This window comes from Lithobates pipiens, unplaced genomic scaffold, assembly GCF_037356315.1.
Source record: "Lithobates pipiens isolate NorthernLeopardFrog02 unplaced genomic scaffold, aLitPip1_a1.2 Scaffold_16, whole genome shotgun sequence".
NCBI lineage: Eukaryota > Metazoa > Chordata > Amphibia > Anura > Ranidae > Lithobates > Lithobates pipiens.
Window position 1 is genome coordinate 225,761,777 of NW_027507748.1, and position 17,671 is coordinate 225,779,447.

General features: G+C 43.8%; 1 pseudogene; it reads left to right on the plus strand.

Moving 5' to 3' along the window:
• The first annotated feature begins 11,691 nt into the window (after nucleotides 1-11,691).
• On the plus strand, nucleotides 11,692-11,810 carry LOC143984617 (5S ribosomal RNA; annotated as a pseudogene).
• Nucleotides 11,811-17,671: the final 5,861 nt, after the last annotated feature.

A 17,671-nucleotide genomic window follows, 5' to 3' on the forward strand; every position in this document is an offset into this window, starting at 1 on the left:
GCGGTGCCTGGATTATGTTTAGCACACGTCATACATTGCTGAGTGTGTTTGGTGATTGCTGTTGTTATACCTGGAGCTATCCAATTTTTTTGTATAACAGCTTGCATACCCCCTTTGGAAAGATGAGCTTGGGAATGTAGTGTAGACACTAACATAGGAAAAAGGACCTGGGGAAGACATAATTTCCCTACATCATCTTTCCATAAATTGTCATGTAATGTGGCACCCGATCGGGTCCAGGCATTCTTCTCTTGGCAGGATACCTGGGCCTGCAATTTTGTTAAAACATCTAGAGAAACCGGTGCCTCTGGGAAGCACACTGTGTGCAAGAAAATGCTTGTGACTTCTAACAGAGCAGCTTGTTTTGCTGCTGTGTCAGCATAAGCATTCCCTTTTGCTTCCTGTGAGGTATCGTTGGTATGTGCTTGAATTTTTATAATGCCCACATGTTTTGGTAACAAAAGGGCTGTCAATAGGCCCTGCACACGCTGTGAATGTTTTATGGGTTTTCCTGCAGAGGTAAGGAAATTTCTAGATTTCCAAATAGGACCATAATCATGTGCAACCCCCAAAGGCATACCTTGAGTCTGTATAGATGTTGGCCGTCCAGTCAACAGCATATTTACAGGCTTTTGTAAGAGCACAGAGCTCAGCCTCCTGAGCCGACATAGTCGGTGGTAAAGCTTCCTGAAAAATAACCTCAGACAAAGATACTACTGCATATCCCGTGTGTGGCTTACCATCCTCAGTGTGGAACCTTGAACCATCAACAAACAAGATAAGATCAGGGTTTTGCAAAGGCACATCATGTAAGAGACCAGCAGTTTCTGATGTAACCAGTTCCATGCAATTATGGTCTGACAATTCAGATGTAATGTGTTGAGGAAGCAGGGTGGCTGGGTTTAGGACACTACACCTTTGAATTGTGAGATTAGATGGGGTCAGTAATGCTACCTCATATTTAGTGAGCCTGGCAGCAGATAAATGTTTAGTTTGAACCCTATTAAGAATGTCCTAGCACAATGTCTGCAACCTTGTCCATCAACAAGGCAGCAGCTGCAACTGATCTGACACAGCTTGGGGAGCCCTTGATAACATGATCCAATGCGCAAGAGACATAGGCCACAGGCCTTTGCTTACCCCCGTGTTTCTGAGTAAGAACCCCTGATGCCTGGCCATCTAGCTCATGGCAGAAGAGGAAGAAACCCTTTTTGTAATTGGGTAGTGCCAATGCGGGGGCAGTGGAAACTGCCAGTTGTAGTTGTTGCATGGCTTCTTGATGAGTTTTTTCAATGGTAAACCTTTCAACTGCTGTAAGTGCATACAGAGGGGCCATTAACTGTGATGCATTGGGAATCCAGTCTCTGCAATATCCCACTAGTCCCAAAAAGGCTCTCAACTGTCTGTTATTTCTTGGCAAAGGGTAGTCTCTGATCAGCTGGGCACGTTGGGCTGTTAGGTGTTTACTGCCTGCGGAAATGCAGTGACCAAGAAAAACAACCTTGTCTTGACAAAACTGGAGTTTCTGCTTAGAGGCCTTGTTCCCTGTCTGTGCTAGAAACATCAGTAAGCTAATGGTTTCTTCTTTACAAGTGGACTGAACCCTACAACACAAAAGAAGATCATCAACATACTGAAGTAGGACTGTGTCACTGTGTTTTGGTTTCCACTGAGATAGGATTTGGGATAATGCAGCATTATATTCTGAGGGGGAGCTTACCATACCCTGAGGGAGCCTCTTCCAGGTATACTGCTGCCCGGCCATAGTAAATGCAAAATAATGCTGACACTCTATGGTAATAGGAACAGAAAAATGTGCATTAGCCAAATCAATAACAGAAAAACAGGTAGCTGTGGGAGGAATTTGAGTCAGCAGAGTGTGTGGATTTGGAACAATAGGAGTATCTTCTTCTATTAGCTTATTTACCTCCCTTAAATCATGTACCAACCGGTATACAGTTGGTTGTCCTGGTTCACCCTTTTTTTTAACTGGAAATAGAGGAGTATTTGCAGGTGAAGTACATTTGGCAACTACATCCTTTTCCAGATATCGGTCAAGTTGTAATTGTATCCCTTCTATCTGTTGTGGATTCAGGGGATACTGGGGCTTACGTGGAAGGTGAGCTCCTTCCTTTAGTTTGACATGTACAGGTGTCACATTCAACAATCCAACATCATACCTGTCAATTGCCCATAGAGTTTCAGGTACTTGACTCAAGTCAGGAATGTCAGCTGTATCTACACATTTAGCTAGTAGTATGGCAGCAGAAGCTTGATTTAACACCTCATCAGATAGGGGGGTTGTTACTTTAATCCCATCAGGTGTATACTGAATGCAGGCCTGTATTTGTGACAACACATCCGCCCCTAGAAGATTCTCAGGAGTAGATGAGGACACTAAGACTAGTAATGATCTCTGTTTGGTTTCCTAATTTCAGTTTAACAGGTTTGGTTTCTTGAAGTGGGCATGGAACTCCTCCCAGTCCAATTCCATTAATTATTTTTCCTGTCAGTATACTAGAAGGTATATTTTCTGCTTTTAGAACCGTTTTGGCCGCCCCAGAATCCACCAAACAGTCAAAATTAACATGTGGAAAATTAGAAAAAGTAAGGGGTATAAAAGCATCTTGACTGTTATTACCTTTGAGAGAAACATCAGCATACATAATTTTCTCAAAAGCTTTATTAGACACTGGTTGGCCTTCTTGTCAATATCTACCCAGGTTAGAGGACTCCCTTTGTTCTAGTTCAGGTTCATTTTGAGGTTTAGCTTGATCATTCTTGCAATGTCTGGCATAATGGCCCCTTTTCCGACATCTGTAACACGTCACATTAGAGGGATCATGTTTTCGTAATTTAAAATGTTTTGTATTTTTTTTATGACCACTATTTTCAGGTACAAATTTACCATTAGGACCTACATACATTACTCTCTGTGGTCTGGCTTTCTCTTTATCCTCTATATCTCGTTCTATGTTTCTAGCCAAATCCATTATAGAAAAGGACCCCATTGTCCTCCATTCTGGTCTTATCATCTTTATTCTGTCACTCACTTTTTTGTTAAACCCGCTCATCAAAGCACTTCTAAGGATACCATCAATCACTTCCTCATTTGCATTCTGACAACATGCAGCAACATGCTCACTCATCCTTTGAAAGAACATATCACATGTCTCATTCGCACCCTGGGTTGTTTGTAATAGACCAGCCCAATCACCCCCCTTGTATTGTTTTTGTACTTGCATACAGAAGATGTTAATCCATTCCTCACCCTCTTTCACATCAGTACTTGGTATAGGTTCTTTAAGACTGCCACTGGTATTAATAACTTGATTAGTGATTTGGACACCCAGGCATGCACAACAAACTCTGTACATATCATATGCTGAACACTGGTAAGCAATTTGTAATGCTTTCATCTTTTTAGTGAAAGCATGTGGATTTCTTTTAGGATCAGGCATGGTTTCTATAATTATCTGTAAATCAGAGTTAGTGATGGGGACATGCCAGGTGACAGTAGTCCTTGCCCCATCATTTGCTGTTATCGTTTGAGTTCTCACAGGCCCCCAAAAATTTGATTGATTGGCTGAAATAGGGGACATGGGAGGCTGATGTGTTATCACAGGTCTCCCTGATGGGGAGGAAGTTAGGATGTCTGAGAACCCCTCTGCTAGTGGTATAGTAGAATCTGCACCTATTGTTGTTTCTGGATGGGGGGGTAGGGGTGGGGGTGCTGATAAATCATACACAGAGGAATTGTTCGCTGCCCTTTGATCACTATAGGTAGGTGGGGGTGGTAATGTAGGGTATAATCTGCTTACAGTCATTTTAGCAATATTGTCATCAGGCTCTTCAGCACTGTATTCATATAACTTTCTCACAGGGCAGTAGGTTTCTTTCAATCTCATTTTCAACATGCTTTGACACTGCTCACTTGCACGCATCCATTTATCTAATGCCTGCTTGTCTTTCCTTGTTTTAAAAGTACTTGGATAGTATTTTTTACATTCATTCCAGAACTTAGGGTCAAGCTTCCCTTCTAGAGGTATAAACCCTTGTGTGCCTCTGTTCCATTTCTTCAGGGGACGAACCGTCCCTGCTCCAAAGTTATATATCATATAATCTTTGGCAGACCAGGAAGGGTTCACAATGGGATCACACAGATCCTCCTTTGAGGCGTACGCGGTGGCACAATTCCCCATCTCACACGGTGATGAGACTTCCTGAAGAATTAATCTATTACTAGGTTCCCACGTCACACAGACACAGTGAACCCAGGTAATAGCAGGAACTGTATTATCTGGCCCCCAATCCTGGCCAAGGTTTTATACCAGACTATACACTGCAGAAATCAGCCACACAGACTGAAAATCAATTAATGAGGTCACATAGGCAGATTAAAAACAGTTCGAGAATGTAAAAAAAAATTTTTTTTTTAAAATCTCAAAAGGAGGAAGTTCTAGAGTATAGAATCTGACAGTTATGTTTCCCTAAAGTCTTCTACATCAGCTTATAGGCACTGTGCAGAATAGGAGAGATAGTACTTCTGCTTATGGGGTAGTTTTATGTAGAACTACGCAGAAGTGAATAGAATAATAGAATTTCATTCAAAACTGGTACTATGGTTTCAAGCAGCACTGTTTTTTAAGCAGGCCGTCACCCTCAGCAATAAACCAGGGCCTCACCACACATAGTACCTTATCAGCCACAGCCTATGAATGATCCCTTGAGTCCGAAGACCCGATTCTTGACCTGGCTGGTCACCCAGACGCAGGAAATGCAAAAATCCTAGCTAAGCACACATTGCACCTGAAATAGGGCAAGTCATTCACACAGAACACACACTTGCAAGGACAGTAATAAGTACAGATAGTATGGAAAGTAAAAAGGAAACGTAAAAATAACAAAATTCAACAGTCAAGGTTCTTGGAAAGAGTACTTCTACGTGACATCGACTTACAAAAATCAGTACAGCACAAGGGGAAGTCACAGTAAGCAGAAAGTTAGCTTACCTTAGCCAGCAGAAGTGAATTCCCAGCTTGTGTTGTCCTGTTCCGTGTCTCAGTGGTGTCTGTAGAGTATCTTTTCCGGCATTCGAAGGACCAATTGCTAGGGGAAAACCCAGAACTTAAGGGCTTTCAGTAACGTTGACTGCTGAAGCCAAATTCAAAATGATGTGTTTTAATATACAGGCATGTAGCTATCCATAAGCATGGAGAACAAACTTTGTACAGTGCATGGTATACATTCAAATATATTCTGCCTAAAGCTGGGCATCTGACTATATTTATACACTCTAAAAAGGGGGGGGGGGAGTCTTGTGAGTCTTTTTGAAGGTCTAATCAAGTTGTAATTGTATTTATATTCACAAAGGGATGGTCACTTCGCACCTAGGTGTCACTTCCAGATTCTCTGGGAAAATGCCCATTCACAGCTGGAGGTGTGACTGGCATTTGGACACTATCAAGACAGTTTATAAACACATCCTGTGTATTTGAAACAAATACTCTTGCTTAATCAGAATACATGTTTTTGATAATCATGACAAAATTGTTTATAAATAAATGGCGATTCCATTTACCCGCTCAGTGTCATTAGTTAGGAAGGGGTGAATTCTGGAAATGTTGCAGAGGTTAAGGCACCAAGATTTAACCAGTAATTGGATGTGGGGTGCCAAATAATAAAATGTCACTGAGACAGTCATACATTCTTCTTCACCTCACCATCAGATTCATTACAATTGCTACTATGACTTTTGTAGGTAGGCAGGTGAACTGCAGACACATGCTAATACTACAAATCTTACAAAGCACTGATAAGCAGAGTGCACAGGTACGTGAAGATACGCAAATGCATATGCAGATACACACAAAAAGCTGCAGAGATAGCAATGAGACTTCTTCACTGTGGCCTTCATAGATCTAATCTTTCACCACTGTGCCACAAATAAAAAAAACAGCATTGTATTTATTGCACATGTGTTTTCATTTGTGAACCCCAGAACAAAAACACCTCCACCCTGAAATCAGAAAGGCTTAACAGACAGTAGAGCCTCAGTCATAGAGGTCAATATGTGCATGTATGGTAACCTCTCCATACAGGATTAGAGAATGGAACTCTGCTTCCAGTACTTCATCAATACCAATAAAAATGAAAAACACTCCAAAGATTTTCACCCTTTAAATTCCCTGGATGTATAGATAAAATCACAATCTTTACAGTATTTATTTCTGTAAATATGCTTGTTCAATCTTAGTAGATTGAATACTGGTTGTCTTCACCAATATGTTTTGAACATTAGAAAGTAGTTACCATGACACTTCAGATCTTCTGGAATTGTCACTATGACCTTTTGTAATAGAGTACACAAGTACTGCTGCAGAAACTCTTGTCAATGGAATCTTTGTTTGGATCTGTCTGGTGGTTGTCTTTGAAAACTTGCCAAGTATGTCTCTGGTTGACTGTTCTTACAACTTTGGAACCCTCTACTGACTCAACCATAATCTTGTTACCACCTGTATGTTCTCCCTCCCTCTCTAGTGGAACTCCTGTCTTGGGGTTCATGAATATATGTGGTGAAGATGTCTATAGTGGAATTTTCTTTAAGCAAGGCCTATGTTTGGCCAACCCTTTGACTTTTCAGCTGTCATCTTGCTAATGGCTGTTTCAAGTGTATCTCCAAAACAGGAATTGCCTGCCAAAGGGGATTCTACACCACCCCTTCTTGGATGAGGGGTTTGAAACCCATGGCCTTAACCAAAGTGTTCTCATAGCCATAAGTGTTTCTCAACCTCAATCCTCAAGAACCCATGTCATGTTTTCAGTATTTCCTTCACTCTGCACAGGTGCTTTTAAATTTGTAATTTCCAAGAGCCATGTGCTAATTTCTACAGGCAATGCACCACCAGTCTGTCCTACTTGCATCCATTATCAGAGCAACATCTGATGTGTGGCCTAGAGATCTGCCCATAGACAAATTGGACTTCATTGCCCTCCAGGCTAGAGAATCTCACCCCAACAGTAGAAAATAACTTAGGAAATCAAGCTATAGTTCCACTGTTTGAATAAAACTGACCATACACTATACATTCTCATTCTACAATCTCCTTTTTGATTTACTGTGTAATAGATATGTACACCTATATAACTCATTTCATTTTTACAATATGCCCCTGCACTAAACAGTTGAGGGTACAACTACAGATGATTGTACAATTATATTGAATACTGTATGGTCCCCTAGTGTGGTACTAAAAAAACCTTTAGGCGCTACCTGGACCACATGATGGCTGGGAATGTGGCAAGGAGCAAACCTGGGACCCTCAAGCAATCCCCTGTGGTCATAATAGCTTTCTCATAAACAGCCATCTGAATTTTCCATGTAGGCAATTTAACTTTACACTGAGTAGCCCTTAAAAACAACCTTAGATTTCCCAGATCTTGGGTCAGTCTCAGTTGACATTTCTGTACATTGACTAGCCACTAGGGATGAGCCGAACACCCCCGGTTCGGTTTGCACCAGAACCTTCGAACGGACCTAAAATTCATACAAACTTTAGAACCCCATTAAAGTCTATGGGACTCGAACGTTCGAAATCAAAAGTGCTAATTTTAAAAGCTAATATGCAAGATATTGTCCTATAAAGGGTTTGGGGACCCGGCTCCTGCCCCAGGGGACATGCATCAATGCAAAAAAAATTTTTTTTAAATGGCTGATTTTTCGGGAGCACTGATTTTAATGACGATTAAAATGAAAAAAAAAAGTGAAATATTCCTTTAAATATCGTGCGTGGGGGGTGTCTATAGTATGCCTGTATTACAGAAACAGAACAACACCAGCAATAAGGGGTATCTTCAGGTGTATACTGTGCAAGAGGCACACAGCAGTCACTCTAACTGCTGCAGATACCTGTATTACAGAAACAGAACAACACCAACAATAAGGGGTAGCGTCAGGTGTATACTGTGCAGGAGGCACACAACAGCAACTGTAAATGCTGCAGATGCCTGTGTTACAGAAACAGAACAACACCAGCAATAAGGGGCAGCTTCAGGTGTATACTGTGCAGGAGGCACACAACACCCACTTTAACATCGCTAGGTTCCCAAGCAAAAATACACTGTCCCTGCCTATCTTGCTCTTTCCCTGCACGCCAACACACTACACAAGCCTGGCAGCCTTATATAGTGTGGGGCGTGTACTAAACCCCCCTGAGCTATAGTTGGCCACAGGCAGGATGGCTCTCCTCACTGCCGGCGCTGTGATTGGCCAAGCATGCGGGGTCACAGTGCATGCTTGGCCAATCATGATCCAGCAATGCACTGCGATAGCGTAGTGCATTGTGGGCCATTCGCGCCACACGAATATGGTGCGAACGGTCCACAAAGTTCTGAATTCGCCAAACAGGCAAACGGCCCATGTTCGAGTCGAACACCGAGCTCATCCCTACTAGCCACCCATAATGCTTCAAAGTTTCTAGTGTCAGAGCTGTGTGAGATCTCCGGATAGCAATCTAGTCCACTAGGATTAGGAATTTGTCAAGGTCATGAAAAATCCTAACACCCCAAAGGTGCAGCGGAACAATAATGGGAAAACAAAAATTGGAAAAGTCTATGGTGAATCCCATAAACTGGTAATAACATAAATGACCATCTGGATTGATTCCACTCAGAAAGGAGAGCCTCGCTGAAGGAATTTAGAACTTTTCAATTTAAAACAGGCCTGAACTTGCCAATGTCTTTCTTACTAGTTGCAGAGGTCAGTAAACATCTAAACTTCTCTTGTCGCAGCAACAGTCTGTAGACATGGATTTGCACTGCCTCTTGGCGAAATCTAATGCCGCATAAACACGATCGGACTTTCCGGCAGACTTGGTCCGGCGGACCAGAATCCGTCGGACAATTTGATCGTGTGTGGGCTTCGTCTGACTTTTTCTTCCCAAAAGTCAGACAGACCTAGGAATAGAACATGTTTTAAATCTTGGTCTGCCGACACAAGTTCCTATTGGGAAGCCCGTTCATCTGTATGCTGGTCCGAAGGACCAAATACAAGGCAAGGGCAGCTACAGCACCTGCCCGCGAGGTGCAAGCGCCCCCCCCCCAAACCGTACCAGGCCGCATGCCCTCAACATGGGGGGTGGGTGCTTTGGGGAAGTGAGGTGCCCTGTGGCCCCCCCACCCCAAAGCACCTTGTCCCCAAGTTGATGAGGACAAGGGCCTCTTCCCGACAATTGGCCCAATTTTGAAATATCTCAATGCAGCGCATTCTCTTCTTTTTTATAATGCTATAATAATGAAGTTGCTTTCCTGCTGATATTCACTGAGTTCTGACAAACTGATTTTTTATTATTTCTTGTGAACTCCTGAATCTTTCTTTTTGTTGTTTTTTTTTCTCTCATAAACTCCAGAATGATCTTTTTTTTTTTTTTTTCTAGTGATCTCCAGGATAATCTTTTTTTCTTGTTCATACATCACAGGACACAGAGCCTTTGATAATTACTTAGTGGGTTAGATAGTCACCATCAGGTGATTGGACACTGGCAACCTCAGTTTTTTCACCAGTGTCTAAGGTGGTTGGTCACGTTAAAGATGTGCTAAGAAGAAGCTCTGTTTGATGGTCTCTGCGAGGGCCTAGGAGCTGTACAACTGGATCCATGCCTTGTGCCAATAAAAACGCCTAAGTTGGATACTACCTGGGCCTCATGAAAGAAGAAACAAGGTTTTGCCTGCAATGTCTCTCTCTGAGGACTGGGCTCTGGTATCCAGCACTTTGTGGCACAAATTAAAAGTTGCTTGAAAAGTTTCTGGCAGAGTCTTCTACAGGTCCAGGGAAGAGAATCCTGTAAGTAGGGACCCAGAACCCTGAAGGTTGGCACAATCTGTCTGTTCTCAGTATTCCTTCGGCTGGGATAAGGAAACTGAAGACAATCCTAAGTATACACCTTATGGATTATCTTCCATGAGTAGTTTGCATGTCTTACCTGTTTACCACCAATAGAGGGAGTAAGAGACATACCTGGTGTATACTTACATGCCTTCCAGGATACGCGCTCAGTGAAGCCGGTATGTGAAGCCGCTCACCTCCTCCGCTGCAGGCTCTGCCACATGATCTGAAAGGGGGATTCCACAAAGTCTAGAGGGTCCCATGTAGTCCTCCGGTTGTCTCCTCACCCCTGGCCGCCGCCATGTTGGTCCTACGTGCGCTTTTATGGTGGATTCGGTGGGGAAGGAGAGAGGTGTTGTTCCTAGTGCCATGCATGGCGCATCAGTGTGCAGGCACAAGGCGGCTGTTTTTAAAAGCCCAGAACGCCAGAGCCCTGTAAGCGGTGGGACACAGAGCTGTGAGCAGTAAGCATCTCAATGGGTTCGGGTCCAGGCATATCTAAGTCACCTACTCGGCATCAGGTTGTGCAGACTACACCCTGTTCCAAATTATGCCAATGATATTTTTCTCACTTACCTAAATAATTGATGTAAACAACAGTCAGCATAATTCTCATGTTATCAACTATTAAGCGTACAATTCAAATTTTATTGAACAAACCTCCTAATGATAAAAAAATTTTTTCTAAATAAACAACTTACCACGCACTGTTCCAAATTATTATGCACGGTAAATTTCAAAACACTTTATAGGTTGTAGAGAACTGAAAATTGTCATTTATTGTGTTTGCAGCATATTTACTGAAATCAAAAGCTATTTCAATCAAACTTTGAACAACATTTTACATTTTTAACAGGTCACGTTACATTTTAACACAGGACCTTATTTGATAGCAGCTTCATAAGCCTTGCATCCATTGAACTTGTGAGTTTTTGGACAGTTTCTGCTTGAATTTGTTTGCAAGATGTCAGAATAGCCTCCCAGAGCTGCTGTTTGGATGTAAACTGCCTCGCACCCTCATATATCTTTTGCTTGAGGATGCGCCAAAGGTTCTCAGGATTGAGGTCAGGGGAGGATGGAGGCCACACCATGACTTTCTCTCCTTTTATCCCCATAGCAGTCATTGATGCAGAAGTATTCTTTGCAGCACGAGATGGTGCATTGTTATGCATGAAGATTAATAAGATTGCATTTATACTAGTACCTCTGCTTTTGTCAGCTTAGGACTATGTCTCCCCATAAGAGGGCTTCAGGGGCAGGTAAAAGAGCCTAGATCTAAGGGTTCTATCTCCCCCTGAAAGACTGGAGGCAGCCGCACATCATGAGCCATTGCCCCTGTCATGCCTGCAGCCTCTCCTAACATTGCAGCCCTTTTAAAGACGGTTGTTTGCATTTGCAATGTGTGGCGTACAGGAGACATTAGCTGCTTAATCACAGCATCCTTACAAGAGGGCAGAAATTGGGGTAGTTCCCCTTCCCCTACCCTCAATCAAGAGGATCAACAATCTGATGATGAAAGATCACCATGAGGGGACAGGGAACAGGTGCAATCTGACAAGGCGGAGTTATCAGACCTCACAAGCTCTGGAGTTGTAGCTGCAATCTTTTTCAGAGATTCATGATTCGTATAACTTACCCTCAGCCTAGACAGCGAAGCCTCTGTTTCCTACTTGTTTTTTTTCTTAAATTCCCATAGGCTTCTTGTACCTTTCCAAGTCACTCCATCACTACAAAGGGGTGTAGAACCTCCACAAGGTCCTCATGCAGATGCTTGCTTACAAACTAGCCAAACGCACAACTGCTGAGATGCCTACGGCCATATCACCCTGAAAGCGCCCAATCTCGTCTGATCTCAGAGACTAAGCAGGGTCGGGCCTGGTTAGTACCAGGATGGGAGACCATCTGGGTATACTAGGTGCTGTACACGGTTCTGTGTAAATTGTTGCTAACACAAACAGCTAAATACATGAGTGCGGGAGTGTACAAAATGCATGTGGCAGAACATGTAATACACATAGAGATGCATGTTTTTTTCTGTTTGGTGGACTTATATAATCGCATGAGAATGCTTAATCGTTAAGTGCTTATTTGCACAGAAATGCAGAAAAAATGCATAAATGCCTGTTTGCATAAAGATACCACGGTGCACAAGAGTGCTTGACCCCACAAGAGTCTTTGTTTCCCCAGGGATACTTTCTCACGCAGAAAGGCTTGTTTTTTACAGAAATGCCTAAATTGCATAAGAATGCTTGGGTGCATAAAGTTGTGGGTTCACACCAGGGTGTTTGACCTCACAAGAGTCCTTGATTACCCAAGGATACTTGGTCACGCAGAGAAGCAATTTTTTTTCAGAAATGCTTAAAATCACATAAAGATGCTTGATTGCATAAAGATGCTGGATCGCACAGGGGTGCTTGATCACACAAGAGTCCTTGGTCTCACAAGGGTACTTGTCCGCACAGTAGTGCTTATAATGCATAGAATGTTTGGTCACATAAAAGATGCTGAATCGCATAAGAATGCATGATCACCTAGGGTTGCATGATCACCTAGATTTGCATGGTTGCATAATGAGGCATGTTTATTTAGCCTCCTTATTTATACAGGATTCCTTATGTTCGCATAGGAATACATGTCTGCCTGGATACAGGATGTGTAATCTTGCATTAAACATGCAGAGATGCATGCTTGCTTGCAAGGTGCCCGTTCCATAGCACACGTGCTATAGGTATGCGTGTGTGTATAGCACACACGTTTTGTTTTAAACATATTATAGAAAATTCCTGCTTCCATGAATGCACGCTTCTTTTGAGGCATATGACGTTAACTCTTACCAATTACACATATGGAGAATCGTTTGCATATGTGTTTTCAGAACTTGTCTGCATTTCACAGGGAAACAGCACCTCTTCTGGTTGGTAGGCTTGCCCTTGTGGTTTGCCACCATGCTCAAGTCTTTTATATACTGCTAGGGCCCACCTCTAGTGGGTCTAAAGGGCTCAGGGTATAGCTGTAATGGCATACCAAGGCAGTCTGCTGCTGATAGATCAGTCGGTACCATGGCTGGACCTAAGTGTGTCCAGCATGGTCTTTCTAGCCCCTATGGAGGCTATTTGGGGACAGCCCAAAGCAGGGTATCTTTTACCTGAATCAAAGGCCAAGACCATAAAGATCTGGCCCAAGTGGGCAAAGCAAGGGATAGACCATTTGCCTTTTGTATGAGGTTGTTTGGGAAGATGGTAGCCTCATTTAGGGCTGTTTCTTTCACCCAGTTTTCACTCAAAGCCATTACTGAACAGCATACCATCTGCTTAGAGTAAGAGGAGCCAAGCCTTAGTTTTTCCCAGGAGCCTGACATTAGAAGTACGTAAGAGCCTCAGTTGGTGGTTGTTTGCCAAAAGTCTACAGGAAAATTTTTTTATTCCAGTCACCAGGAAAGTGGTAACTACGGATGGCAGCTTTATTGGCTGGGGTGCAGTTCTAGAAGAGCTTTTGCTCCAAGGAAAGTGGTCCAAACCGAATGCTTCCTGTCTGTCAATATTCTGGAGATTTAGTACGTTTGGCCCTCAGGGCCTGGACTTACAGGTCACAAGGCTGTCCTGTCTGGATACAATCCAACAATGCTACAGCAGTGACCTATATCAATCAAGCAGGCATCAGGAGTCCGAATGCCCAGAGGGAGGTGAACCATTTTTGTTTGGACAGAGAGGCATGTTCCTTGCCTATCTGCAGCCTTCATTCCAAGGATGGAAATCCTGGCAGGCGGATTATCTAAGCCGCTAGCAGCTGTGTCCAGTAGAATGGTCTCTACATCCCTCCATATTTCAGGCTATATGACAGAAATGGGGTACCCTGGATGTAGATCTTCTAGCCTCCAGGTTCAACATGAAGCCGGACGATTTTTTTTGTCAAGAACAAAGGGTCCACTAGCACGCAGAACAGATGCATTGAAAATTTCTTGGGATCAGTTCTCTTTGACCTAGGTGTTTTCCCTGGTTCCGCTCCTTCTGTGTCTTCTTCAGAGGATCGGGGCGGGGAAGTAACCGGTTATTCTGGTGGCTCCAGCCTGGCCCAGAAGGGCCCTGGTATACAGAAATCGTAAAGATGGCGGTAGGAATACTGTGGATTCTTCCGCTATGCCTAGACCTGCTCTCACAGGGACTAGTATTCCATCCTTCCTTACGGAATCTAAATTCAATGGTTTGACTGTTGATACCTGGGCATTCTGAAAAGTCGTGGGCTTTCGGGTCCAATTCTCTCTACTCTGGTTAATTCTAGGGGCCGGCCTCCAGGCTTGTCTATCCTGGCATGAATCCAGGGGTTGGCATCCTTAAAGGTATGCCAGTGGCAGAAGTGTCGCCTTTCTACAGTTAGGGGTAGAAATGAAACTGGCCTTGAGCACATCAAGGGCCTGTTCTCGGCCTTATCAGAGGCCACTCGCCTCTCATTCCTTAGTCCGGGCTTTTTATCCAAGGGGTGTCGCGTTTAATTCCGCCAGTTGAGTCTCCCTTGTGCCCGTGGGATTTGAATGGTCTGTTTTTACAAAAACAGCCTTCTGAACCAATACGCCATATTCCTTTGGTTTTTTTGACCAGAAGATCAAGTTTCTTGTTGTCATATGCTCTGCTAGAGGGGTATCCGAATTAACAGCTTTTTGCTGCCTAAGGTGGTATCAGGATTTCATCTGAACCAAGATGTTGTCCTACCGTCCTTGTACGGGTCCGTATTCTGCGGAAGAAAGGTTATTACACTCTCTTGAGGTAGTAAGAGCAGTCAAGGTTTATCTGAAAGTGATTGCTCTGATACGAAAAGCTGATGTTTTGTTTGCGCTGCCGGAAGGTCATAGAAAGGGCCAGGCAGTGCCGAAACCCACTATCTCTAGATGGATTCGACAGGCTTATTGTTCAGGCTTATGGTGTAAAGAAAAAGATTCCTCCTTTAGGTTAAAGCGCATTCAACTAGAGCAGTTAGTGCTTCATGGGCAGTGCATCACCAGGCCTCCATGGCTCAGATCTGCAAGGCTGCAACTTGGTCTTCAGTCCATACATTCACCAGATTTTGTAAGGTGGATGGATGTAAGAGGACATGAGGATTCCGCTTTCAGGCGCAGTGTGCTGCAGGCAGCAGCATAGGTCCTCTTGTCCGTTGGCGGTCTATGTTTTCTGATCTTTGTCTCCCTCCCCTCAAATTTGGGCATTGCTCTGGGATATCCCACTAAGTAAATATCAAAGGCTCTGTGTCCCGTGATGTATGAACAAGAAAATAGGATTTTTTTGTTAAAACAGCTTACCTGTAAAATCCTTTTCTTGGTAATACATCAGGGGACATAGAGCTCCCGTCCCTCTTCAGGATTATACGTTGGGGTACTTATTGCTTTGCTACAAAACTGAGGTACTCTCCATATGGGAGGGGTTATATAGGGGAGGAACTTGCCTTGTAATTAGGGTTGCTAGTGTCCAGTCACCTGATGTGACTAACTCACTAAGTAATTATCAAAGGCTCTGTGTCCCGTGATGTATTCCCAAGAAAACGATTTTACAGGTAAGCGGTTTTTAAAAAATCCATTTTTTTTTTTCTAGTGATCTCCATCATTTTTTTGGTTGTTTTGTGTGTCAAGTTACCACAACACCATTATTATCTTGTATTTTTTTTAAAAATCAAAGATACAACTATGTTGTCCCTTGTTAATTTGACATTGTATTTTTGAAATGTACCTGCCAACTCACAAACAAACTGTCCTTTTTTAACCACTTGCTGACCGCCGCACGACGATGTACGTCGACAGAATGGCACGGGCAGGCATAAGGGCTTACATGTACGTCCTTGCCTGGCCGCGGGTCGGGGGCCCGATCGGGCCCCCGCCCGGTGCCTGCGGCGGTCGGTATTCGTTCGGGAGCGATCCCGGATGAGGGGACGGCCATTCATTCATGGCCACCCCCTCGCGATCGCTCCCGACGAATGAAAATGTCCCGTGACATCACTTCCTCTCCTGTAATGTAAACACAGGAGAGGAAGTGATGTATTCTCTCCTCCGTGTCGGTATTTTTCGTTCCGGCACCGAGGAGAGAGCATCGGTGAGTTGCACAAGCACTACACTACACAGTAGAACATGCCAGGCACACTCACACCCCCCCTTTACCCCCCGATCACCCCCCAATTACCCCTGCCCCCCCCCAGTTACAGTGACACCAATTGCTTTTTTTTTTTTTGCATTGGTGTCATTTGTGACTGTAATAACTGTTAGGGCAGTTAGGGTTAGCCCCCTTTAGTTCTAATGTGCCCCCCTAACCCCCCCAATAAAGGTTTAACCCCGTGATCACCCCCCCCTCGCCAGTGTCACTAAGGCTGGGTTCACATTGCAGCGGTTTATGAGAACGAATGTGATCCGCACTGCAGTGCAAATCACATCCGATCTCTGTGCGATTCGAGTTCAGCCATACAGATAGTATGGCTGAATTCGTGTCGCACCCGCCGCAAACTCGCACGGGACCCTTTTTTTGGTCCGCAGCAGAATCGGATCGCATGGGTGTTCACACCATGCGATCCGAGTTTGCAGATCGCACTGCGATATGCGAACTGATCTGGGGGTGTCATTAACATTTCACTGACACTCCCAGCAGTTCGCATAGGGCAGTGTGAACTGCCGCCGGGAGGCATGTGATGCGGGAACCCGCCGCGCATTCGTGGCGTTCCCACATCGCTCCAGTGTGAACCCAGCCTAATAAGCGATCGTTTTTCTGATCGCTGTATTAGTGTCACAGGTGACGCTAGTTAGGCAGGTAGGTATTTAGGTTCACCACAGCTTTTTATAGCGGCAGGGACCCCCATATACTACCGCATAAAGCCCCCTGATTGCCCCCTAGTTAACCCTTTCACCAGTGATCACCATATAACTGTTACAGGTGACGCTGGTTGGTTAGTTATTTTTTTTTATAGTTTCAGGGCACCCGCCATTTATTACCTAGTCTCACTAGTGTACCCCTAAATTTAGGGGTGTCTACTTTCCAAAATGGGGTCATTTGGGGGGGGTTTGTGCCATCTTGGCATTTTATGGCCTTCAAAACTGTAACGCCCTTAGAAAGCCTGAAGGCGGTGCTTGGTTTTCGGGGCCCCGTACGCGGCTAGGCTCCCAAAAAGTCCCACATATGTGGTATCCCCGTACTCAGGAGAAGCAGCAGAATTTATTTTGGGGTGTCATTTCACATATGCCCATGGCATGCGTGAGCAATATATCATTTAGTGACAACTTTGTGAAAAAAATAAAATAAAAAAAAAAGTTTGTAATTTTCCCGCAACTTGTGGCAAAATATAAAATATTCCATGGACTCAACATGCCTCTCAGCAAATAGCTTGGGGTGTCTACTTTCTAAAATGGGGTCATTTGTGGGGGTTTTGTGCCATCTTGGCATTTTATGGCCTTCAAAACTGTAATAGGTAGTGAGAAGTGAAATCAAAAATTTACGCCCTTAGAAAGCCTGAAGGCGGTGCTTGGTTTTCGGGGCCCCGTACGCGGCTAGGCTCCCAAAAAGTCCCACATATGTGGTATCCCCGTACTCAGGAGAAGCAGCAGAATTTATTTTGGGGTGTCATTTCACATATGCCCATAGCATGTGTGAGCAATATATCATTTAGTGACAACTTTGTGTAAAAAAAAAAAAAAAAAAAATTATTTTTTGTCATTATTCAATCGCTTGAGGCAAAAAAAGAAAATATTCAATGGGCTCAACATGCCACTTATCAATTTCCTTAGGGTGTCTACTTTCCAAAATGGGGTCATTTGGGGGGGTT